Source organism: Pelodiscus sinensis, chromosome 2 (genome assembly GCF_049634645.1).
Source record: "Pelodiscus sinensis isolate JC-2024 chromosome 2, ASM4963464v1, whole genome shotgun sequence".
In the NCBI taxonomy this organism is placed as follows: domain Eukaryota; kingdom Metazoa; phylum Chordata; order Testudines; family Trionychidae; genus Pelodiscus; species Pelodiscus sinensis.
In genome coordinates this window covers 71,139,049-71,165,309 of record NC_134712.1, presented here as the reverse complement: position 1 = coordinate 71,165,309, position 26,261 = coordinate 71,139,049, and the positions used below count along the sequence as shown (strand labels likewise).

General features: G+C 47.1%; 1 protein-coding gene across 4 annotated transcripts in view; it reads right to left on the bottom strand.

Annotated features, from left to right (window-relative positions):
* The window catches only part of NOL4 (nucleolar protein 4), a 265,203-nt gene that overhangs the window by 210,754 nt on the left and 28,188 nt on the right, over positions 1–26,261 (bottom strand). The window contains exon 2 of one of the 4 annotated variants that reach the window (XM_025180839.2): positions 13,639–13,748. The exons of the other annotated variants lie outside the window; for them this stretch is intronic. The gene's annotated coding sequence lies outside the window, so the exon portion shown is untranslated. The remainder of the gene's footprint in view (positions 1–13,638; positions 13,749–26,261) is intronic. 4 annotated transcript variants of the gene reach the window in all.

Sequence of the window (26,261 nt, the reverse complement as noted above, 5' to 3'; positions counted from 1 at the left end):
GCTGGTCAGTTTCAGCAGCGGCTAAATCAGGACGCCTGGGGCAGAGCAGCTGGGGTGCTGCTGGGTTGCTCCAGTAGCGCCGCTCCTCTGCTCTGCCCCAGGCGTCCTGATTCAGCCGCTGCTGAAACTGACCAGCAGCGGCTGAATCAGGACCAGAGCAGCTGGGGTGCTGCTGGGTTGGTCCAGTAGCGCCCAGAGCGGCGCTGCGGGACCAACCGGCAGCGCCCCAGCTGCTCTGCCACAGGCGTCCAGAGAAAAGCCTAGTCTGCTGGGGGGGGGAGGCGTACTAGCTGCGCCCCCCCCACCCCAGCAGACCAGGAAGACGCGGGCTGGAGACCAGCAGACCAGGGAGATGGGGAGCAAAGCCTCTGAGGACGCCGGCAGTGGGACAGCCGCGGGGCGTCTGGGCTGTCCCGCTGCTGGCTTTCCCCACGGCTTCGCAAAGCCTCGGGGAAGCCGGCAGCGGAGCAGCCCAGGCGGCCTGGGCTGCCTCGCTGCCCGAGCCCCTCCGCGGCTTTGCAAAGCCTCGAGGAAGCCGTCAGCGGAGCAGCCTAGGCGGCCTGGGCTGCCTCGCTGCCTGAGCCCCCCCGCGGCTTTGCAAAGTCTGGGGAAGCCGGCAGCGGAGCAGCCCAGGCGCGCCTGGGTTGCCCCGCTGCCCGAGCCCCTCTGCGGCTTTGCAAAGCCTCGGGGAAGCCGGCAGCGATGCAGATCCTCCTGGGCTGCATCGCTGCCGGCTTCCCCGAGGCTTTGCAAAGCCGCGGGGGAGGGGGGGCGCCTCGGGCAGCGGCTTTGCTCCGCGTCTTCCTGGTCTGCAGACCAGGGAGACGCGGAGCAGCTTTTCTCGCCCAGAGTACACGGGCGGCGGGACTGCGAGGTCCCGCAGTCCGTGTACTCCGGGGCAGCCCCGTTCGTAACTGCGGATCCGACATAAGTCGGATCCGCTTAAGTTGGGGACTGCCTGTACCGGACACACTTGACATTACTTCACAATCTACATTACATCTTACTTAGAAAATACCGGACATTTATATTTTGTCATTTATATTTTTTCAAATTATTTCCCGAACAGAAAGCTCAAATACTGGACTGTCTGATTTAAAACTGGACACCTGGCAACTCTACTTTGCTCTCCTGGAAGGGCCAAGGCAGCCAGCCTTCAACACCACCCAGAGTGCATCACACAGCACCCTTCGGCTCTTAGAGCCACCCAGAGTGCACCATGCCTGGGTGCTCTCTTTTGAAAAAGCAGCTTGCTTTTTTGAAAGTACTGGTTGTAGTCTAGACGCTTTTTTCCCAAAGAGGCTTGCAGTCTAGATGTAGCCTATGGGTTTGTCTACACTGCCCTGTTGCTTTGAAATAACTAGTGTTATTTTGAAATAACAATGCGAGTATCCACAGTCATTCCGTTATTCTGAAATCTGCAAACCTCATTCTACAAGAAGTAATGCCTATTCCAAAATAGCTATTTCAAAATAAGGTGTGTGTAAATGCTCCACTGCTGCTATTTCGAAATGCGCCTCACCAGGGCCATTCTAAGTTATTCCTTCTCAATGCCTCCTAGGGCTTTTAATCAAGATAAAACGTCTACATTAGGGAAGACTGCCTCGGACTAATTTTGAGGCTTCCCTGTAGTGTAGACGTGCTATTTCAAAATAAGCTATTTCAGAATAACTATTCTGGAAGGCTACGTCTACACTGGCCCTTTTTCTAAAAGGGCATGCTAATTTTAAACTTCGGAATAGAGAAATCCGCGGGGGATTTAAATATCCCCCGCGGGATTTAAATAAAGATGTCCGCCGCTTTTTTCCGGCTTGGGGAAAAGCCGGAAAAAAGCGTCTAGACTGGCCCGATCCTCCGGAATAAAGCCCTATTCCGGGGGATCTCTTATTCCTACTTCAAAGTAGGAATAAGAGATCCTCCGGAATAGGGCTTTATTCCGGAGGATCGGGCCAGTCTAGATGCTTTTTTCCGGCTTTTCCCCAAGCCGGAAAAAAGCGGCGGACATCTTTATTTAAATCCCCCGTGGATTTCCCTATTCCGAAGTTTAAAATTAGCATGCCCCTTTCGAAAAAGGGGCCAGTGTAGACGTAGCCGAATAGTTTAATTCGAAATAAGCGTACAGTGTAGACGTACCCTTAGGGTATGTCTAAACTACATGGCTCCGTCGATGGAGCCATGTAGATTTGTTTGTTCGGCAAAGGGAAATGAAGCCGCGATTTAAATAATCGTGGCTTCATTTAAATTTAATTGGCTGCCCCACTCTGCCGATCAGCTGTTTGTCAGCAGATCGGGGCAGTCTGGACACTCCCCTGCCGACATGAAAGCCCTTTATCGACCTCCCCGGTAAACTTCATCCTATGAGGTATAATGGGGAGGTCGATAAAGGGCTTTCAGGTCGGCGCGGGAGCGTCCAGACTAGCACGCTGAGCCGACAAACAGCTGATCAGCTGTTTGTCGGCTCAGCGCGGCAGCCATTTAAATTTAAATGAAGCCGCAATTATTTAAATCGCAGTTTCATTTCCCTTTGCCGATCAGCCTAATCTACATGGCTCCATGGATGGAGCCATGTAGTTTAGACACACCCTTAGAGATCACACCTCACTACACCTGTGCACAACACAGCTATGCCAGTAAAGGACTTTTATGCAGACCTGGTTTACAAAATAAAAATCAGCAATTTTTAAGCTCTCATTGTTGCTAAGACTTTAGTTTCACCATGAAAAGTACAGAAGATGTGGAAAAATTGACCCCATTCAGGGTCTGTCCAAACTTACAGCACTGCAGCAGCGCAGCTGAACTAGTGTTTTAGCCTATGCCTATGGAAGAGCTTCTCCCCTTGGCATCGGTACTCCATCTGCCCAAAAGGCGGTAGCTATTTTGATGGGAGAGGTTCTACCATCCACATAATACTGTCTATAAGAGGAATTAGGTCAGTATAACTGCATCATTCAGGGGAGTGGATTTTTCACGTCGCTGAGAAAAAGAGAAAAATCAAGGATGCTCTCTGGCTAACCCAAGGGGTATGTCTACACTGCACACTTATTTCAGAATAAGCTATAGTGGAAGAAATACACTGAAATATATTATTTTGAAATAGCACATCTACACAGCAAATGCCCATAGAAATAGTGTTTAGCTATTTTGAAATAAAGTGTCTACACTCATTGGACACTGAATCGCATTTAAGGCAGAGCATCAGGATAGCAGTTCCTGGAGCTGCTGCCTGAGGATACCTGATGCTCATGCTTAAAGGGACCTCACTGTACAGCTGTGTCTCAAGCTCCTATCTTTTGCCTACCTCCTTGAGGGACAGCAAACCCATTCCTTTGCCTGCTGTGGTTGCCCTTGCGGACACCTCAGCACTCTAGCAATGGAGCCAGAGCTGCCTCCAAGCACTCAACACCTGTTATCTCTTGTGCTGCAGGTCCTGCAGCAGTTTCTGCAGGCTGCCCCCCAAGGCCCTGCAGGAATGCAAACCCCAACTCATCATGAAGAACCACGTCATCTCTCTGCGAGCGCAGCTTATACAGCTGCACCTCACCATGCACTGCCACTTCTGGTGACTAGACACCAATTCTGACCGGTGGGACCAGCTCATTATGGAGCAACCAGCAGTGGCTCCAGAATTTCTGCAGGAGGAAGGACACCTTTCTGGAGCTGTGTAAGTAGTTTGCCCCTGCCCTCAGGTGATGGGACACCCACATGCGACCGGCCATTCAACTCAAGAAGTGGGTCACCATCGCCTTCTGGAAGCTTGACATGCTGGACAGATCCATCAGGAACCAGTTCGCTGTGGGGAGATCAACTGTCATGGCCCTGGTCATGCAGCTATGTCCTAGGAGGGGAGTGAAGTGCTGGAAAGGGGTACCCTAGGAAAAGGGGGGCTTGATGGTGGTGGTGGTAGAAGTATCCTCCTTGGGAGGTTTTTCAGTCCCACCCTCACAAAGCACTGCCAGGGGATGGGGTTCTTAGGGGGTTGCTCCTGGTAGGGAGGTGAGGGAGAGGGGCAGGTGGGCTCAGGGACTTCCCAAGGGCTCTGGCACCCCTGCGATTCTGTTTGTCTCCTTCTACAGGTGGTGAGGGCCATCAACACCATCCTGCTGTGCAGGGTTATCAAATTGGGTGAAGTGGACCCCATCGTTGCTGGCTTTGCCAACATGGGCTTCCCCAACTGTAGTGGGGCTTTTGACGGCACCCGCATTCCCATCCGGGCCCCTAACCACCGGGCGTCTGTATACATCAATCAGCAGGGGTACTTCTCGATGGTCCTGCAGGCCATCACGGACCACCCTGGGCAGTTCACCAACATCTACCTTGGGTGGTCAGGGAAGGCGCACAACACCTGCGTCTTCCACAACTCTTGTGTCTTCCAGAAGCTGCACAGTGGAACTTTTTTCTCTGACTGCACCCTCAGGGTTGGGAACATGAGCATGCCAATGTGCATCATGGGGGATGTGGCCTACCTTTTATTGCCCTGGTTCATGAAGCCCTGTACTGGACACCCTGACCCCACCAAGGAACGCTTCAATGTCAGGCTAAGCAGGGCCCAAATGGTGGTGGAGGGCACCATCAGGTGTCTGAAGGCAAGGTACCATTGCCTCCTTACCCAGCTGGACGTCGAGGAGCAGAACATCCCCCAAGTGGTGGTTGCATTCTGTGTCCTTCACAATATATGTGAAAGGAAGGGGAAGATGTTCCTGACCTGATTAGCAGGGCCTTTGAGCAGCCGCGCATGGCTGCTATCCAGCAGGCCCATCAGGGGACTGTGTGCATCCAGGAGGCCCTGAGGGAGAGTTTCTCACAATGATCCCAGTGACACTTTCCCAGGGGCCTCCCCACAAGGGCCCTCTGCATTGCCCCTCCCCTCTGTACCTTTCCTCCCACACCCCTCCTTTTATCCTCCTCCCTCCCCTCCCCTCCCCTCTCCAGCAGAGACAACAAAACACACTTTTTGTTTGAGAAAAAATAAACTATTTGTTTTTTTTATTTGGGGTAGAAGTAACTGGGGAGGGACTGGGGAAAGAACCGGGGAGAGGAGAGGAGAGGAGAGGAGAGGAGAGGAGAGGGAGGGGGATGAGAATCTTAGAGGAGGGAGGAGAGAGCAAGAAGAGGAAGGATGGGTGAGGAGAGGCTCAGGACGGGGGCTGGGACTGGTGCCTAGCTCTGGTGGTTCCACAGCCTCGGGTGCGGGGACCTCAACAGCCATGGGAGTGGGGGTAGGAGGAGAAGCAGGAGCTTGGGCATGCACCATGCCAGCGATGAGTGCTTGCACAGCTGCGCAGATGGCGTATCTTCTCCAGCATCTCCCGCCAGGTCTCCCACCACAGCTGGGTGGGCTCCTCTGTCTCCGGTCCACAGTGTTCTGCAGGTCGCACAGTGCAGAGATGTGCTCCCATTGGAATTCATCCTGGGTTTTCCTGTGCTGGCAGGTCATGTGGGATTAGGAGGCTGCCCGAGGTGGTATCAATCACCCACCTCTCACAGTGGCTCCGGCTGTGGAGAACAGAGAGACAGTCATTCATCCCTGGAGATACTGTGCCTGAAGCCTCGCTCTCATCTGTGAGCTGAGACTGACAGTTCTGAGCTCTGATGGAGGCGATGTGCTTGGAGCAAGGCCACCTGAGTCCTGGAGAGCAGGCCCTTTCCTGCAGGATCACAAATGTCCAAGGGGGGAGCCTCAATATCCCCATGTCCCAGGGACAAGCAGGCATGGGAAGGTGCCAGCCAGACTGGAAGTCTACCACCAAGGGTGAGACACAGGGCAACGGGATTTCCCTTCATTCCATGCACACACCAGGTCTGGCAGTGGTGGCGTCCCGCGAGGAGAGAACTTGTATCCCTGCCCACTGGAGGACAGGGAGGCAGGGTGTTGGGTGGGAGGTGTGTGTGAGCAGCAGACACTCCTGCGCCTCGCCACACTGTCCCCAAGAGCAGATGCTTCCCCAAGCATGCAGCTATGCCAATGTCCGGCACTCCTGAGTATATGTGTGTGTGTGTGTGTGTCTCCACATCCCCAGGCTCTTCTAGTGGTGGCTAGTGGTGGGAGTGTGGCCCAGTCTGGTGTCAGGAGTGTAGCAGGCCTCCACAGACTCTGCGAGCAATAGCACAAGGGTCCTCTTGTGCAGCTTCCTGGGCTGTGTGCCTCAGACTGGTGCTCCATGTTCATCCATGTGCACAGGCTGCTGTGCAAACTGCAGGCTGAGAAGACTGCACAAGGAGTGCATGCCAGCCCTCGCCACCTACCACCTCCACCCATGTGTTTCAGAATAGTAATGGCACTCACCTGATGGGCCTTCCCCAGCCTCAGACGATGCTTGAAAGAAATCCAGGGCATGGGGTACCAGCTCCAGGTCCATCATGGTGATGGTGCTGGCCTCGTCTGGCTCCTCCTCTTCCCCGTCCTCCTCTTTCTCCTCTGCTGTGTCTCTGAACCCCAGGAGGGCGACAACGGGCATTTCCAGTCCTAAGTCCACTACAGGGGGAGGGAAGGCACTAACCCTAGGATGTTGTGCAGGCCTGAGAAGTAGGGGCAGGTGTAGGATTCAGCCCCAGAGTGGGAGCTTGGCATAGGCCTGGCGGAGCTCCTTCACTTTCATCAACACCTGCTCCGGGGTGCGAATGTGGCCCTTTGTGCCCAGGCTCTCAGCCATGCAGCCATAGACTTCAGCATTTCTACATCTGGTGTGGAGATCCTGGAGGTTTGCCTCCTCACCCCAGATCTCAATGAGGGCCAGGATCGCCACACAAGACCAGGAAGGTCCACACTTCTTTTGTTCCCTGGCAGGGTCCTGAGAGCTTGCTGCCTGCTCAGCTAGAGCTGGGGAGGGCTTGGACAGAGCACGGGGGTGGCTCATTGCAGCAGTGATAATCATGCAGGCTGCTACAATGTGGCAGAGGAATATCACGGCCTGCTTCCTGCCACAAACCATTTCCCTTCTGCCTGCAGCTTTAAGGGCTGCAGGGGAAGGGAGACTACAGAGATGGGATGAGTGTGGACAGAGTGGCCAGCAGGGCACTTGTGGAATTTCCCGGAAGCCCCTTATTTCTAAATAACTCCAGCTGCCCTGTCTACACACGCGCTTTTCCAAAATATCTGTTTTGGAATAGGCGTTATTCCTCGTGGAATGAGGTTTACAGAAGTTGGAATACACCACCCGTTATTTCAAAATAACAGGCTTGCTGTGTAGATGCTCACAAAGTTATTTTGGAATAACATCAGTTATTCTGAAAGAATGCCGCTTGGTAGACACACTCAGGGAGTGGGAGGATAACAGGTCAGAAATATTGGAGCACCCTATGAATGGTAGAAATATTGACATCAAAACATTCAATTAATTTTTCACAGGACAGAACAAGTTTTTCACTCTTCAAGTTGCTTTGTACGGTGATTATCATCACTCAAGCTGCAAACAGGTACTTAAATAATTTCATGAGGAACACTTCAGTGAACAGGCCAAGAACTGATTAAGCTTTGAGAGCAAACTATACTTTCAGTGCTATAGAGTCAGGCTGGGTCAGCTCTTGCTGTCACTACTCTGCTCTAAAACCCTAATAAATGTATTAGTCTTTAAAGGACTCCTTGTTGTTTTTGCTGAAACAGACTAACACGGCTACCTCTCTGAAACCTACTCTTGTGTTATATATACTGAGCATAGAGAACTTCAGCTCCCAGTGCTCTCAATTCAACACCTCAGCATTAAATTCACCTTTTCTTTTTAATGTAATGCTTTTCCTTATCTTGAAACTGCCAGTTTGTATTTGTGGCATATGTAGTAATAGTGAGATATTTTTTCCCCCAAGTAGGTTATTTTGGTAATGCAACTGAGTCTATTCCTAATGATAATGGTTAGGGGTATATATATATATGTGGGTGTGTTCATGTATGGTTTCAAAAGAAGACTATATTCTCTGGTCCTGTAATCTTGCTATTAATGATTTGCTTCAGGTTTTTGAAAAGTAATAAGAAACCTACTAATTAAATTTTCACTTTTAACATTTTTTTCTTGTTTCAACAAAATTTAGCAGCTAACTTTTTAGATTTTAAAGCGTAATGTTCATTCAGGTGATCATGCACCAGCAGAAAGCAACATAGATCTATAATGCCACCTTTTTTCAGACAAATGAAATGCAACTACAGTATGCCAGAGGTAACCTAACACTGAAGCGAAGTTTACATGAGAACTCATTATTCCAAAGTGCTACTAGTGAAATTAAATGTGTGTTTTTGAATTATTTTTCAAATACTCATAACCTCAGATGTAAGGATGTTCCCATAGGGAGCATTTTTAATAAATAACATGATATGAATATACCAAGATCCACATGTTATAATTGGGTTCCAGGAGAATTCTTCAGCTATTGATAAACAGCTCAGTAACAAAACTAAAAAACCAAAATTAAATTACTTAAAAATAATCCTGGCTAAATCACAGAAAACTTTGAAAAGTCAGGAAAGACCTGGAGACTTCTAACAGGATGAAGAGCTCTTACCTCTAGATCACTGGTTCAAATTTTGTCTAGGTTTGTTATTACTCACTGTCTGACATGCTGTAGTGAATAATCCTATACTGATACCGGGATGGACTGGAGGGCCTAATCTCTTTCATCTATGATTTGGAGACTGCCTTTCAATGGTCTTTGAGTAAAAGGTCCGTGGTCTTTGCACAGCTCTCAATGGACAGCTGTCTCTATCACCAAAAGCACTGCTGTAACAAATCATTAATTGGCACCCTTGTTAGCAATCACAACAAAGAGACCCACAGACAGATTTTAAGCAGAACTATTGCTGTGCCTAGTGCAGGGGATGTAAGAGTCAGATAAAGATATAAAAGTGACTTTACATCATCTTTACAAACCCTCAATTCTTGGACCAACCAGTGACTGGTTATATAGATATAATAAGCACATTTACCCAGCATGTCTTGGGTGCTTAAAGAGGGGCTCCAGCTAGGGATGTGGGGGATGCAGGAATCAGGATTGGTGGGGAGGAGGGGCTCCAAACAGGGAACGTGTGTGTGTGTGTGAGTGAGTGAGAGAGAGAGAGAGAGAGACTTGGGAGGCAAAGCCTCCCCCCTCCCCAAGATTCATACCAGAACCACAAAGGGCACAGCTCATCTGTGTTCAGCAGACAAAGTGAAGTGTGCACTTTCCTTCACTCCCTGATGAAGGGGAACAGACAATAATGTCTCCATACAAATCTGGGAGGGGAGGGCTTCAACCCACTCCCCGCGTCCCTACAGGGCGTCTGGGAGTGGGAGGCTTGGGGCTTGGGCAGTACTGGGCAGGTGGGAGGGTGCCCCCATTGAGCCCCTTTCACCTGTCTGTATAGTTTTATGAGAAGCAATCCCAATCCATGAACACCCTATTTTCCTGGAACAACCAAACCCTCACGTTGCTTTAAGTTATGATAAGAGGAAGCTGTATGCCAAATTTGGCGGTCCTAGCTTTTATCATTTAGGAGTTCTCTGACAAACAGACAAACTCAAATATACAATAGATTATAACCAATTATAAAATGTGGATATTGGTGGGTTCGTCCACATTATGTATTAGTACAGCTCAGAGCAGATACTGTAAATCACGCTGAGCTGCAATGTCAAAGGGGCCAGGAAATGCCAGAGTACAGAGGCACACCATACTTAACCCATACTGAACAAATATGCACTCTACTCTGGGGCAGAGCTGACTAGATTTACTTAGCCTGCAGGAAGGGACTGAGGGGGTATGTCTACACTACAGCACTAATTCGAACTAACTTAGTTCGAATTAGTTAATTCGAACTAAGCTAATTCGAATTAGTGCATCTAGACCTAAAAACTAGTTCGAATTAGCATTTTGCTAATTCAAACTAGCATGTCCACATTGAGTGGACCCTGAACCAAGGTTAAGGATGGCCGGAAACAGTGCCGGCAGGGCATCAGATTAGGACTTAGAGCGTGGAGCTGCTGTCTCAGGCTAGCCGAGGGCTGTGCTTAAAGGGTCCCGACCCCCACCCCGGACAGACAGTTCACAGGGGTTCCCTGCCTACAATGCAGTCCTGGCTTGGAGTGCCCTGAGTGCCCACACTCGGCACATCACACCACTCGGTCATCAGCCCGGCTGCACTTCCCGCAGGCTGCCATCCGGGGGGGGGTCAATCGGGGGCTGCAGGAGAGCTTCCACCCCAAGGAGCCCGCAGAGCCACCCCAGTCCTTCCCCATCGGGGGCTCGTACCCCATTCCTCCCTCACCTCCTTCCACTTACTCCTCCCTAGCCCCCCTTCCTGATGTACAAAATAAAGGACACGTGTGTTCAAAAATAGAATCTCTCCTTATTGAACAAAACTCGGGGAGACTGGGAAAAGGAGGTGGGAGAGGGGAGGGCAACTAAAATGATCAGGGGTTTGGAACAGGTCCCATATGAAGAGAGGCTAAAGAGACTGGGACTTCTCAGTTTAGAAAAGAGGAGACTGAGGGGGGATATGACAGAGGTCTGTAAAAGCATGAGTGGTGTGGAGAGGGTGCATAAAGAAAAGTTCTTCATTAGTTCCCATAATAGAAGGACTAGAGGACACCAAATGAAATGAATGGGTAGCAGGCTTCAAACTAATAACAGAAAGTTCTTCTTCACAAAGCAAATAGTCAACCTGTAGAACTCCTTGCTGCAGGAGGCTGGGAAGGCTAGAACTAGAACAGAGTTTAAAGAGAAGTTAGATAAAGTCATGGAGGTTGGGTCCATGGAGTGGTATTATTCAGGCGGTAGAAATGGCGTCCCTGGCCTCTGTTTGAGGAAGGCTGGAGATGGATGGCACGAGACAAATGGCTTGGTCATTGTTTCGGTCCATCCCCTCCAGGGTCCCTAGTGTTGGCCACTGTCGGCAGACAGGCTACTGGGCTAGATGGAACTTTGGTCTGACGAAGTACTGCCATGCTAAGCTCAGGGCTCAGGGTCGGGGGTCTCACTGGACCACCCTGATTTTCATGCACACCTGCTCCTGGGTGGCCAGGCTGGCAGCTATCCTGCCCTAGATGGCCACTTTCCTGTGCCTAGTGCGGACGTCGTGGATGAGGTCCACAATGTCCGCACTAGACCAGGTGGGCGCCCACCTCTTGCGGACCCGGGCAGGCTCCCAGGAGCCACCAGCCTGGTCCCGGGAAGAGGCGGAGGGCTGGGTGGCAGCGAGTGGCTGGTTCGTGCCGTGCCAGGTGCAGGGTCTGCTGGCTGGGTGCTGGCAGGCTTGCATCTGGCACGGGAACCGTAGCTAGCCCGTGACTCTTTAAGGGCTCCGGGGCCGGGAGGGGGGGCAGACGAGTTTCCCTGGTGGTGCCCAGAGTGGCCACCAGGGAAAGCTGGGGAGGGCTAGCCTCCCACTAGTTCGAATTAAGTGGCCACACAGCCCTTAATTCGAACTGCTTAATTCGAACTAGGCGTTAGTCCTCGTAGAATGAGGTTTACCTAGTTCGAATTAAGCACTCCGCTAGTTCGAATTAAGTTCGAACTAGCGGTTTGTATGTGTAGCGCCTATCAAAGTTAATTCAGACTAACGTCTGTTAGTTCGAATTAACTATGTAATATAGACATACCCTGATAGACATGGGAAAGTGGTAGGTGGGAATTGGCACTGACACTGGCACTGCACCTGCTTTTCCTTGTTGTGCAGTTTGATCTCTGCGGCTGTTTCACAAACACTAAACATGCTGGCTGATTTTTGTTTTGAAAGATAGATTTTGTACTATATTTTGTTTGCACAAAGATTGATTTTTGAGAAGTAAAGTGCTCTAAAGTAAATGTGGTTGATGGTTTTTAAATAATTACTTGGGGTTTTTTTGCCTGACTAAATTATATTTCCATTATTTGAAAGACAACCCCTCTTTTATTTTTATTTCTCTTGCAAGGGCAGAAACAATCAAATCAATTCCTCCCAAATGGATGACTTACACAACAAGCCAATGTAGACTACAAAGCCTGTGTTTCTGTGGCAAAGAGACAGTTGGGACTGTTCAAAGCATTTATTCCAACTCTCACTCCCTCATTCTTCTTTCCCCTCCCCCATTGTAAATAAAGTCCGCAGCACTAACAGGCCAATCCCTGCCATCAGAACTAAGATTAGAAAAACAAGGCTCAACCATATGTTCAGTCCTGACTAGCATGATCGTTAGGAGCCTGACATCTGCAGATGGAGAGCACTTTTCGCCATTCAGCTGTAACATTCAGCTCCTGCATATTGAAGTCAGTGTTAGCAGGATTTTGCTCAGAAGAAATTTTCAGCCATGGCACATACATAGCCTCTTATTTCCAATTAATTTTCACTACAGCCATTGATGTGAAGAACCAAATAATCTGAAGGAGATCTAAGACAGAATGCATGTTGAGTTAGTAATTGAAAAAAATGAACCCATACAAGCAATTTTGGTAACTTCCTCTGGAAGGGAAAATCTCCAATAGCAAATGTTTAGTCAAAAACAACCCCAGAGCTGTTCATGATGTAGGAATCCTTGCCAGTATTAGATCTGTTGAATCCTTAAGAAAAGCCATGCAACATACCAGCTTTATTTGGCCTTTAGGGCTGTGTGGTAAGAGAACAGAATGAGCTAAACATTTTTTTTAATTATTTTGAAGACCCAATGGACCCAATATTGTTTTTGTTTTTTAAAATAAAACCCATCTGCCTTCTTTTTAATCTTTCCTGCCTTACTCATAAGTAGTCACAGTGCAAACACTTCTATAGTGAAAGCAATGGGACTACTTACTATACTTGCATGAGTAAGGGGAGCAGAATTGGGAACCGTGTGTATAAGCAATATAATAAAATGTACTTTTTCCTACCATGTTTCTTGGAGTTACTCCTCCCTCCCCTTGGCCTATCTGCTACTCCTCCTGTAATCCAAGACTGGTTTCTTTCAGAGCTTTAACAGATTTACGGTTTGCACCTTCCACAGGGCTATATGTTCAGGCATGTTCAGGCATCACTCCACTGAAGGCTGAGAATCAAAACCTAACTCTAAATCACAATTAGCAATGAAAATTCACTAACTCAGTGCTTTCAGTTCCTCTTTTCAAATCTTTGGTCCACACTAGATCCCACATTTATCAATGCCTAAATTGAGAGGGATACTACTGTACAAACTTTTCTTTTTAATTTGCAGTATTTGGTTGCAATCTGATATCAAAGATAAATAGATGTCACCCATCACAAAAGCAGGAGTCTAAGTACAATTTTGTTCCATAAGAATGTTGTTTTGATGAAGAAAGAAAGAAAGAAAGAAAGAAAGAAAGAAAGAAAGAAAGAAAGAAAGAAAGAAAGAAAGAAAGAAAGAAAGAAAGAAAGAAAGAAAGAAAGAAAGAAAGAAAGAAAGAAAGAAAGAAAGTCCCTCAAGAGTGATCACTATTATAGTCACACTTGTGTAAACTCTCTTGTCCTATTTTGTTTATCCCCTTGTGGCTACTAATGCCTGGAATAGGTTTATACCAATACACTTAAGGCACAGTCAATTTATCCAACACAAAGATTTAGATGAAATAGCCTGCTCCTGGACAATTAAGATTAATTATTATTCTTTTATTTCGGCAAGAGTTAACTTGCCCCTGGTAAGGATCTTCATAATTGTTATTAGCAGTATCCCATGCTCTGACTGAGTATGAACCAAGTACTGTGCTCACATTTTTTCCAGCAGCTGGAACCTTTTGTCACATTTTTTTCTCTCTTCATGTCAAAAGGAAGAACGTTTTCTATTCTTTAACTGTTACTGTGCTTTAGAACATGAATCAATCTGAAACAAAGACTTAGAATTACAGGGTGTTCTAAATACAACAAAGTAAATTCTTAGAGGTTTCACTGGAACTTGTTTCCCTGTCTCTAATATATCACATCCACAGGTGAATCTTAGAGCTACAGCATTCAGTGACATACCAACTTTTTCATTCCTCTGTGTACACTGGCTGTATTAAAATATTGGAATACAGCACTCATTTTTGTTCAATAATAAAAAATTATAATAAGGGTTTCCTACTTTTCCTCATTATCTTACGTGTGCAGCCAGACTGCTGGCTGCAACCAGCTGCCCCAGTGGTGGTTGCATTTTCTGGTTTGTGATATTGTAACCCCCACACCTTTTTGGTGTGGTACTCTGTCCCATGAAGCGGCACTTACAGAGAGAAATAATGAGTTTCCTCTATAGCCTTAGTTGAGAGCCAGCTGGCTTTTAGCTCAAGCTGTAGAGCAGAGGGCGGACAATAATATTTGAAGGGGCCACTTTGCAAATTTCAAATCTGGTCAAGGCTGCCTTGGGGCCAGGAGACTTTGCGTGGTCCCCTACCCACAGATCCTGACTGACCAGGGGGTAGGGTAGTGCGTGAAGTCTTTTCCTCCCACCGCTGCCCTGCTACGGGCATGCTGTGCCTAGAGAGAGCCACCAGCTGTTTTGAATAGCTGGCGGTTCATTCGAGGTGCCATGCACCTCTTGCAGCAGGAGGAGACTTCATGAGCTCCCTGTTGCCAGGCTAATCAGGGCCTGGGGGCAGGGAGCACGTGAAGTCTTTGCCCCCTTCCCCCGCCCTGCCAAGGGCATGCAGTGCCTAGAGGGAACTGCCAACTGTTTTAAACAGCTGGCACTTCTCTCTATGCACCATGAGCCCCTGGCAGGGGGAGGAGATTTTGCACACTCCCGTTCCCAGATCTCAAATGGCTTCGGGGCCAGGGAGGAGCAGGGTGATCATAGCCAGATCAAGCAGATTTGATGCAGAGGAAGTAAGAGAAGTTATAGTATGTGTGCCTGCACTAGAATAATTTGGGGGTTCACGCTAGGGTTGTCTCCCTGATTGGCTGGGAGTCTCCTGGAATAACAATTGATCTCCCAATGGCTATTGAAACCAATCCAGGACATTTTAATAAGCTAGTAAAAGTCCAGTTTTCAGTGCAGTGTGTCTAAGGCAAGCTCCCTATCTGTCCTAGCTCCGCGTGGCTCCAGGAAGCTACAGGTACATCTCTCTGGCTCCTTGGCACAGGGGCAGCCAGGGTGTCTCTGTACGCTGCCTCTACCCTTAGCACTGATGCTGCAGCTGCCATTGACCAGAAACTACGGCAATGAGAGTTGTGATGGTGGTGCCTGCTGGAAGTGAAGGTGAGTGAGGGTGAGGGGAAAGCAAGCAACAGAAGAAGGGGGAATGGAGTGAGCAGAGAGGGGGACCTTGGAGAAGAGGCAGGGAAGGGATGGGTAAGGGGTGTGGCCTCAGAGAAGGAGTGTGGCAAGAGTGTTTAGATCTGTGCAATTAGATGATTGTCAACCCCAGTTCACTAACAAACTTTAGTATTAAAGGGACAGTTACTTTAAATGTCCCTTTTGAAAACAAATGTATATGGCATGCTGGATTACTCAATATTCAACAAATTTAAAATCTAATTGTTTTCTCACCATTTATGCTCTTTGTTTACATATAAATGCTTAGGTTCAGGAACTGAATCTTATTCTGCAGTTTGGGAACCTCATGGCCTCATTTTTCCTTATGGGCTTAGCTCTGGCTATGTCTACTCTACACTTCTTTTTTGGAAAAAGACATGCAAATTGCTCTCTGCAATTTTCATATCTTTTTCTGATTTTTTTTTCGGAAGAGGCTTTTCCGAAATTTGGCCCGTCTACACTGGGACAAATTTCAGAAAAACTTCCTCTTTCTCAAGAGCCATTCTTCCTCATGAAACAAGGTTTACAGGGCTTCCGAAAGAGCGCATCTGTTCTTCTGCAAAAACTGTCAGAAGAGCAGACGCGTTCCCTGGACGTGGCAGAGTTTTTCCAGGATACTTCTGGTATCCTGGAAAAACTCCAAAGTGTAGACACAGCCTCTCTGACCAGACACCATCTGCCATGATGCACCATAGTCTGAGGTAGTGGTGGGCAACTTGCAGTCCATTGGGGTTCTGTGTGTGACCTGTGAGACATTTTGTTTACTGTTGCCCATGTCACAGGATTGCCAGAGTCCACTAGTTTCTCTCTGCATAGCTTTTTTCCTCCCAGAATTACTCAAGTGACACACACGTAAAGGCAGGGCAGGTGAAGTGAGGTGCATGCTGAATGTACACAACATTGACTGTGAGAGTAATGTACTCCCTCTGCATCCAACCAAAGTGCTGCTGTGGTTCACTTGGTACACCCTGCAAATTGTAGGTATGCAAGCACAATTAGCAAAACTACTCCAACCTGGGAGACCATCTACAACAATCCTTCTTCTCCTAACTTAAAGCAGCTCAGGGTTTGGTTGTGCCAGGAGTGGGGGAGAGAACATGCCCCTGGGAGGACCCCCCTGCCCTGAGCCCCTCCTTACCCCCCAATCCTCACTCTAATACCCCCTCAGCCTTCTCCAGCTGGACCAAATATAAGACTGGGTTGCACTGACCAAAGATGACATCCCATCATCTCAGGCATTGGCATGCTTACAGCAGGATTATTTGATTACGGTGACTCTCTCCCCAGATCCTATGCTACCAGCACTCCTAGCTATCTTCAAGAAACCACTGACTTCCCGAGGAAACTACAGAACATCAGTAATCTTCCTGAAAACACCATCCTGGCCACCATGTATAAGCTCTTTACACCAACATTCCACATGAGGATGGATTTCAAGCTGTCAGAAACACTATCCCTGATGATGTCACAGGATACCTGGTTACTGAGCTCTGTGACTTTATTTTCACCCATAACTATTTCCAATTTGGGGACAATTTATATCTTCAAGTCAGCAGCACAGCCATGGGCACATGCATGGCCCCACAATATGCCAACATCTTTATGGCTGACCTCAAAACAATGATTCCTCAGCTATTGCTGCCTAGCACCCTTACTCTTCTTACGCTACACTGATCATATGGACCCTTGCGAAGGAGATCCTTGAAGAATTCCACAGGGATTTCAGCAATTTCCATGCCACCATCAACCTTAGCCTGAACCAGTCCATACAAGAGATCCACTTCCTTCACACTACAGTACAATTATACTATGGCCACATTTCCACCATCTTATACTGGAAACTATTGTTCATTATACTTACCTTCATGCCTCTAGCTTCTATCCATGATACATTTCCCAATCAGTTCTTTACAGCCAGGACCTAAGATACAACCAGATTTGCTCCAATCCTACAGAGACTAATACTTACAGGATCATCTATCAGGGATGATCTAGACTGTGCTTGGTCCTGCCATGAGGGGACTGGACTTGATGATCTCTTGAGGTCCCTTCCCGTTCTAGTGTTCTAGGATTCTAGGATCTCTATCTGGCATTCTTAGAACTTAAATATCCCCCCAGGGAAGTGAAAAAACAGATTGATAGAGCCAGAGGAATACCCAGGCATGAGCTACTTCAAGATAGGTGCACCAAACAAAAAAACAGAACTTCACTGGCCATCACCTATAGCCCCCAACGCATCAATAGCAATCTACAACCTACCCTGGAAAATAATCCCTCTTTCTCACAGGCCTTTAGGGACAGTTCAATCCTCACCTACAGACAACCTCCTAACTTCAAACAAATTCTTTTCAGCAACCACACAGCACACCTCCACCATACTCACCCAGGGTATGTCTACACTACCCTCCTAATTCGAAATAGGAGGGTAATGTAGGCATACCGCAATTGCAAATGAAGCCCGGGATTTGAATTTCCCGGGCTTCATTTGCATAAAGCCGGCCGGAGCGATTTTTAAATGCCGGCAGTTCGAACCCCGCGGCTACACGCGGCACGGAGTAGCTAGTTCGGATTAGACTTCTAATCCGAACTAGCTGTACTCTTCCTCGTGGAATGAGGAGTACAGCTAGTTCGGATTAGGAAGCGTAATCCGAACTAGCTACTCCGTGCCGCGTGTAGCCACGCGGCATGGGGTTCGAACTGCCGGCATTTAAAAATGGCGCCGGCCGGCTTTATGCAAATGAAGCCCGGGAAATTCAAATCCCGGGCTTCATTTGCAATTGCAGTATGCCTACATTACCCTCCTATTTCGAATTAGGAGGGTAGTGTAGACATACCCCCAGAAACCCACCCCTGAAATCAACTCTGGTGCCAGCTCTGTCCACACATCTATACAAGTGACATCATCACAGGTCCTAACCACATAAGCCACCACATCAGTGGCTCACATCCACTAATGTGATCTATGCCATCAAATGCCAGTAATGCCCCTCTGCCATGTATATTGGCCAAACTGGATAGTCTCTACAACAAAGGATTAATATACACAAATCAGATACTTGAAATGGTTAGACACAGAAGCCTGTTGCGGAACATTTTAACTTGTCTGGGCATTCATTAATGGATCTAAAAGTGACTATACTATCACAAAGAAATTTCAAAAACCAACTGGAAAGAGTAGCTGCGGAACTTGCCTTCATTTGCAAATTTGATGTCTTTAATCAAGGTTTGAACAAAGACCTGAACTGGATAGGTCGCTTCATTCAACACCCTAATAACATCAAAAGCAAGTATTGGGCACTTAAGCCCACTCTATTAGCCTCATTTAGCATGGACACTGTAATTGACAAGATTTTTTTCCTTCTCTTTCGCTTCCCATCCCCTCTTTTTCTGCTATTTCTTTGTACCCCTGGACCACTTGCTCCATTCATCTGAAGAAGTGGGTTGTGCCCACAAAAGCTCATGATACTATCTGCATTTTTTGTTAGTCTCTAAGGTGCTACAGGGCCATTCATTGTTTTTTAAGTTTTTTTCAGTTACAGACTTAGGGTATGTCTACGTTGCATTCCTCTTTCAAAAGAGGAATGCAAATGCAGCTGAGCGAAATTGCAAATGAAGCACGGATTTGAATTTCCCGCACTTCATTTGCAAAATTGTGTCCGGGTGCTATTTCAAAATACCCTATTTCCAAAAAAGAAAAAGGTCTAGACTTGGTTATTTCGAAAGAGAACCCGTCTTTTGAAATTACCCTTACTCCTTATAAAAAGAGGTTTAACACTAATTTTGAAAGATGGGTTTTCTTTCAAAATAACCATGTCTAGACTGCATTTCTTTTTTCGAAATAGGGTATTTCAAAATAGCACCCGGACGCAATTATGCAAATGAAACATGGGAAATTCAAATCCGCGCTTCAGTTGCAATTTCGCTCAGCTGCATTTGCATTCCTCTCTCGAAAGAGGAATGCAATGTAGACATACCTTAACACCGCTACCCCTCTGAGACAAAGAAATTATAAATTTCAAGCTCTCTCTACACTAGCTGAGGAAATGTGGTTCACTAGAAAAATGCTAGCACATTTTCACTGGTCAGTGTAGACTAGTCCTTTACTTTGTCCTCCTATAATGAATTATTGCAATACTGTGGTTTGGGCTTCAGTGCAGTGTCTTCATCAAGAAAAATATATGGTTATTTCTCATCAAAGATAAATGACTTACAGGGCTTTCTTAAGGGTGTGTGTGTGTTGGGGGGAGGAGCGTATCCTAGAGGCTGTTTGCCAGGGAGACAGCAGGAGCAGCTGCAGCTCTGTTGTTATTAGTGTGTGTGCATGAGAGTGTTTGTATATGTGTATGTGTTTGTGCACATGTAGATGTGTATCTGTGAAATCAAATTCAGTTTGATTCAATGAAACTTTATTGGCATCACAAGCTCTACAGATATTCCAGGGCAAAAGAAATCGACCCCCTTAGTCACCTGTCAATGACAGGTACAAATTCCCCAGGATGTGGCATTGTACTGTGCCTAAAATGCCCCATACATTGTACTGTGCCTAAAATGCTCCAACTAAACCTAAAATGCTCCAACTAAACAACTCAAAGATCAAAATATTATTGTAGGCTGTTTCCCTGAAATACTATCTCCTACACGAGGCATGTATCTGTTTGCCATTGGAATTCATTACTGATCCTGCTTTCCTAGTTTATGAATGGTTTATTATCAAATGATCATTTCCATCACTGACATTTTTCTCTCTGGGTCAGGGTTTGTTTGGGTTTGGGGTTTTATTTTATTGGTTTTTTTTTTATTTTGTTTCCCTCTCGGTGCTATTTGACAAAAATCTTTTATGATTCCTGATAATTTAGTAAAATTTCTTTCTCAAACTCAATCATATTTGGGATGTTGATGTAAAAAGCAATATTCCATCTTTATTACATTGGCTGTTCAGACCTTCTTTCAATTTGGACTGTTGTTTGTGTCTTCCTTTTTCTACTTCTAGTTTATGGTCTCTGGTTCTATATTTGGTGAGACTTTGCCTGAGCTCTGCACATTTCACTATAGGGTGGTAGCCTGCTGCTGTGATACAGTGAGTAGTCAAGCCTGCTGTATATAGATCTGTTCTTCACAGTTCTTTTTTACTGATGCATGGAGTATTTTTCTAGCATCTTACCATTTTTCAGGTTTCAATGGGGTTTTCATGGAATGTGTAATACATGAGAATTATGCAGCCCAGAGAGTGGAAGTCTATAGATCACACTTTCATTTAGGTTTAATGTTTGATCCTCTGAATCTTTGCAATAGAGACAGTGTTTGCTGCTTTGAGTGGGGATGGCATTCAAATGGAATGTTCTTTATCAGTAGTTGTATTGGAGTGATGTGCCCACTTAGGGTATGTCTACACTGCATCCCTAGTTCGAACTAGGGATGCAAATGGAGACAATCGAACGAGTTAATTAAGCGGGGATTTAAATATCCCGCGCTCCATTAACATGATCTCGCCGGCGCGCTAGTTCGAATCACAGCTGATTCGAACCAGGAAGTGCGCGCCGGGATGCGTTAGTTCGGACTAAAGCCCTTAGGGTATGTCTACACTACAAAGTTAGTTCGAACTAACGGACGTTAGTTCGAACTAACTTTCCTAGGCGCTACACTAGCGCTCCGTTAGTTCGAACTTAATTTGAACTATCGGAGCGCTTAGTTCGAACCAGGTAAACCTCATTTTACGAGGACTAACGCCTAGTTCGAAATAGCTAGTTCGAACCCTTTAGTTCGAACTAGTGGGAGGCTAGCCCTCCCCAGGTTTCCCTGGTGGCCACTCTGGCCAACACCAGGGAAACTCTATGCCCCCCTCCCGGCCCCGGACCCCTTAAAGGGGCACGGGCTGGCTATGGTGCCCGTGCCAGGTGCAAGCCTGCCAGCACCCAGCTAGCAGACCCTGCACCTGGCACGGCACAGAGCCACCCACCCGATGCCCCCCAGCCCACCCCCTCTTGCCGGGACCAGGCTGGCGGCTCCCGGGAGCTTGCCCTGGATCGCAAGAGGTGGGCACCTTCCTGGGCTAGTGCGGACATCGTGGACCTCGTCCACGATCTCCGCACTAGGCACAGGAAAGTGGCCGTCTAGGGCAGGAGAGCTGCCAGCCTGGCCACCCAGGAGCAGGTGTGCATGAAAATCAAGGGGGTCCACTGAGACCCCCGACCCTGAGCCCTGAGCTTACAATGGCCGTCCTGGGTCAGACCAAAGGTCCATCTAGCCCAGTAGCCTGTCTGCCGACAGCGGCCAACCCTAGGGACCCTAGAGGGGATGGACCGAAGACAGTGACCAAGCCATTTGTCTCGTGCCATCCCTCTCCAGCCTTCCACAAACTTTGGGCAGGGACACCACTCCTACCCCCTGGCTAAGACCACTCCATGGACCCAACCTCCATGACTTGATCTCACTTCCCTTTCAACTCTGTTCTAGTTGTAGCCTTCCCAGCCTCCTGCAGCAAGGAGTTCCGCAGGTTAACTATTTGCTTTGTGAAGAAGAACAACTTTCTCTTACTAGTTTGAAGCCTGCTACCCATTCCTTTCCTTTGGTGTCCTCTAGTCCTTCTTTATGGGAACTCAGGAAGAACTTTTCTGAATGCACCCTCTCCACCCAACCCCTGCTTTTAGAGACCTCTATCCTGTCCCCCCTCCGTCTCCTCTTTTCTAAGCTGAACAGTCCCCGTCTCTGTAGCCTTTCTTCATCTGGGACCTGTTCCCAACCCCTGATCATGTTAGTTGCCCTCCCTTCTCCCAGCCTTTCTCTTCCCCTCTCCCACCTCCTTTTCCCAGTCTCCCCCAGTTTTGTTCAATAAAGACAGAGTCAATGTTGGAAGAAACGTTATCTTTATTTTGTACATCAATAAGAAGGGGGGCTAGGGAGGGATAAGTGGAAGGAGGTGAGGGAGGAATGGGGTACGAGCCCCCGATGGGGAGGACTGGGCTGGCTCTGCGGGCTTCTGGGGGTGGAAGCTCTCCTGCAGCCCCCCAATTGCCCCCTCTCCCCAGATGGCAGCCTGCGGCAAGTGCAGCCGGGCTGATGGCCGAGTGGTGTGATGTGCCCAGTGTGGGTACTCCGGGCACTCCAAGCCAGAACTTCTTTGCAAGCGGGGCACCCCTTAGAACTGTGTGTCCGGGGTGGGGGTCGGGACCCTTTAAGCGCAGCCCTCGGCTAGCCTGAGACAGCATCTCCATGCTCTAAGTCCTCCTCTTATGCCCTGCCGGCACTGCTTCCGGCCATCCTTAAGCCCTGTTCAGAGTCCACTCAATGTGGACTTGCTAGTTCGAATTAGCAAAACGCTAATTCGAACTAGTTTTTAGTTCTAGACGCGTTAGTTCGAATTAGCTTAGTTCGAATTAACTAATTCGAACTAAGTTAGTTCGAACTAGCGCTGTAGTGTAGACGTACCCTTAGTCCGAACTAACGTTACTCCTCAAAAAATGAGGAGTAACATTAGTTCGGACTAAGGGCTTTAGTCCGAACTAACGCGTCCCGGCGCGCACTTCCTGGTTCGAATCAGCTGTGATTCGAACTAGCATGCCGGCGAGATCATGTTAATGGAGCGCGGGATATTTAAATCCCCGCTTCATTAACTAGTTCGATTGTCTCCATTTGCATCCCTAGTTCGAACTAGGGATGCAGTGTAGACATACCCTTAGTGTTTTTCTTATAATACTTTTATAGCCAATCTAAAATTCACTGACCAGTCTAATATGAAGCCCAGATATCTGTAATTTAAGGAGTGGTCAGTTTTCACATCTCTGTTATAAAATTGCATGCCATTTTGTTTAGAGCTTTTTGTTTTTTCCCCAGATTAATCCTGTAGGGCCCATGTACTGCAGATGTAGGCTTCCTTGTAGACTATCTTGTATAGGAGATAGTATTTCATGGCAATAGCCTACAATAATCATTTGATCACTGAGTTGTTTAGTTGGGATACGTCTACCTACACAGCAACATTATTTTGAAATAACTTAGTCTGCGTCTACAGAGCAGGGAGTTATTTTGAAATAATGTCAAAATACTGCCAAGCTGGAGGACTTCTTACTCCAGTTCCTGTAACCCTCATTGTATAATGAGTAAGGGCAGTCGGAGGAAGAGTGCTCTATTTCGAAATAAGTGCTGTGTAGACACTCCCAATTTCTAAGTAAGCTATTTCAAAATAAGCTAAGCAATTGACATAGCTCAATTTGCATCGCTTATTTGGAGTTAAGCCTTGCTGTGCAAGGTTTGGAGTATTTTGCAAAGAGGTTAGTAGATCTTGTGTTGGAAAGCATAGCTCTGAGATGACATCCCCATTTTATTCCTCCTTTCTTAAGGTTTCTATTCCCATGTTAGTTATATTTTACCCTAGATATGATGGATTCATACATGGATTGAAGTCATATATTTCCCGTGAGTTTTATTTTATACCAATTTACAGTTCAGTCCTAGTTGCCAAAATGAATCAAAAGCTTTGTGCTGTCAACTCCAAGCTTTCAAAATCATGAGTCAGGCTCAGGCCCCCCAAAAATGTGCGATTTTAATAACATAATACATTTTGGTTTCCTTCTATTGCTTTCTGGTTTCTGAGCCTTTAGGATAGTCAGGTTACATTTTCAAGCTTTACTTTGCAATCATAAGGGCTACAACCTTCTTTTCCCCCATGAAAGCTGATATTTTCACATAATCACCAGTCCAAAGGTGCTGAGGTTTTATAGCATATATCATGGGACTTGCAATAAGATCACCGGAGTTGGCATCAATCTATTTTAAAGCTATATTCAAGTCTGTAAGGAAAGCAGATACCTTTCTGCTATTTTTTTCTGTTCATCTTTAAAGCATAGATGTTGTAGGGTGTGTTGTTGGCTGGTGGGTTTTTTTCTTCTTCATAGAGAAAACCAATTTGATTTTCATAGATTGTGCTGTTATTGGTGTGGTATTTTATTGTCATTTAGGGTCTCAGTCCTGAGCTATTGTAGACAATAGTAGTTTTTCAGTTGTCTTCCATAGCATAGAATCAGGCCCTTATTGAAGATGCTATAGAACAGTTTGCTGTTCCTGCACCTAAAACAGAAATCTCTGTAGCTGTTGGGGTTAAAGACATCTATGCTCCCCTCTTCCCCTCCCCAATTTCTTGATCTGCCCCAGAAAACTGGGAAGGAGAAGGAACGTGGTCACCTCCACTCAAGCAGAGCCAATCAAATTCCTACCTGCTCTCCCCAGGGCTCCCATAGCTCAGCAGGAAAGCAATCAATAGAGCAGCCTGTGCAGTTCTTTCTTTCCTCCCCCCTGCAATGTAGCTGGAATCCAGCAGGGGAGCAACTGAACAGGTGAAGCAGAGAAGGGGAAGCAGATGGTCAGAGCATTGGTGCTGGAATACTTTCAGTGGGGGGATACTAAAAGCCAACCCCCTTAACCGATCTGCCGGTCCCATCCTGAGCTGGGACCTGGAGCAGGGCGTGTCTCTGGAAGGGAGGGGGGAGACCCAGACAGAAGTAATGGGGCTGAGGCTGGAACCGCAGGTAAGGGTAGGTGTGGGTCCAGCAGCTGGGACCAGTTGGGAGGCCAGAAGCCAGGAACCCAGGTGCAGTTTCAGCAACTGGGATGCTGGGTGCAGAGTCAGCAGTGGAACCCACATGCAGGCAGGGCCATCCTTAGATATATGTAGCATATGTAGTTGTGTAAGGCCCCCGAAAATTAGGAGCACCACCAAGATAGCAGATAAAAGCAGGTCAGTTCTCACACACCCAGTGCACACTGCACTCTTTTTAGGTAGGGGTCGTATTCACACAGCCAAATGTGCCAATGCAGTGCATTCTACATGAGAGAGAGGGTACGGGGATCTCTGCAGGGAACTGTAACTCTGCCACTGTTAGGTGGGCAGAGAAGCTTGGTGTCTTTTGCTATCTCATCCCTTCCCTCCCCCCTCCCCCCCACGAGACTGTAAGTTTGGGCTACCGCAACGTCTACTATGCACAATGCTCAATGTGTGTCAGCAATGGGGGTGGTTCTTTGGAGAGATACCAGTTTAATAATACTGAATAGGGCTCCATAAATTTTAAGAATGGCCCTGCATGTGAAATCTGGGATTTGTGTAGCACCCCTGCATCCCTAGTTCCCGCGCCTATGGTTCAGCATGCTCTTTGCTCATGCCAGAACTTGTCCTAGGGCTGCAGGTGGGAGGCACTTGGGCAAACAACCTTCGTTCTCATTCCCATAGTGACAGAACTGGTTCAAACTCATCAGATTTAAAATTGCAGGGCTCAGGGATCATATTTTCAAATTGTAACCAAATACAAGTTTTCTTTTTAATGCATTTTGTCCTTGAAAGACACAAGTTAAAGCATTTAAGGCCACTGATTGGACATCACAACGTCACAGCATGTACTTGCTGTTCCTTATTGCTACTGTGGCAGTGGGCAGTGCTATCTTTGCCTAGCCAAGTCTCATGTAGTATGGTCCTCTCATGGCATTCCGAATAATCAGAGATTTAAAGCTGTGTCCAAAGATCAATGGCAGCCTTGTATCTTCCAAATACTTATAGCACATGAGGTTATATTTATTGTATTGTGAATAGCAAATTATGCCTAGGTTTGTGAAGAGCATACAGAATATGGAAGTGAGAGTTTACTGAAGAGAGAGAGTGCGTGTGTGTGTGTAAATAGATTTTATTTCTATTGTGTTTTTATTGGTATCTGTCTTCTTATTGTATGCAGGTTTGTTTATGCATGTTTCTATTACTGTGGGCCCATAGCTAGAGATGGGGCAAGGGCTACAACATGAATTGATGCTCTGGAGGTTTTCTGTGTAGGTGGTAATGCGGGGGAAGTTGCTGAAGTCATCTGTTGTCCAGTTCTTATCTGAGTGGTCTATTGGATCTGAGTTCAGGGCTGAATCTTTAATTAGACTAGCAATTATTCTTATTCCTATCCCTGCCTTATTCAAGAGTACCTTGTCACATAGGTGATTTTTTGTTGTCTATGTTACTATGCATCAGTGTCAGCATATGTGTGTGAATGTTAACGTATGTGTCTGTTTTGCTGTAAAGCAACATGTCTGTCACTGCAAGTGTCGGTAATGAGGAGGGTGTATGTGTGCAGCAATGAG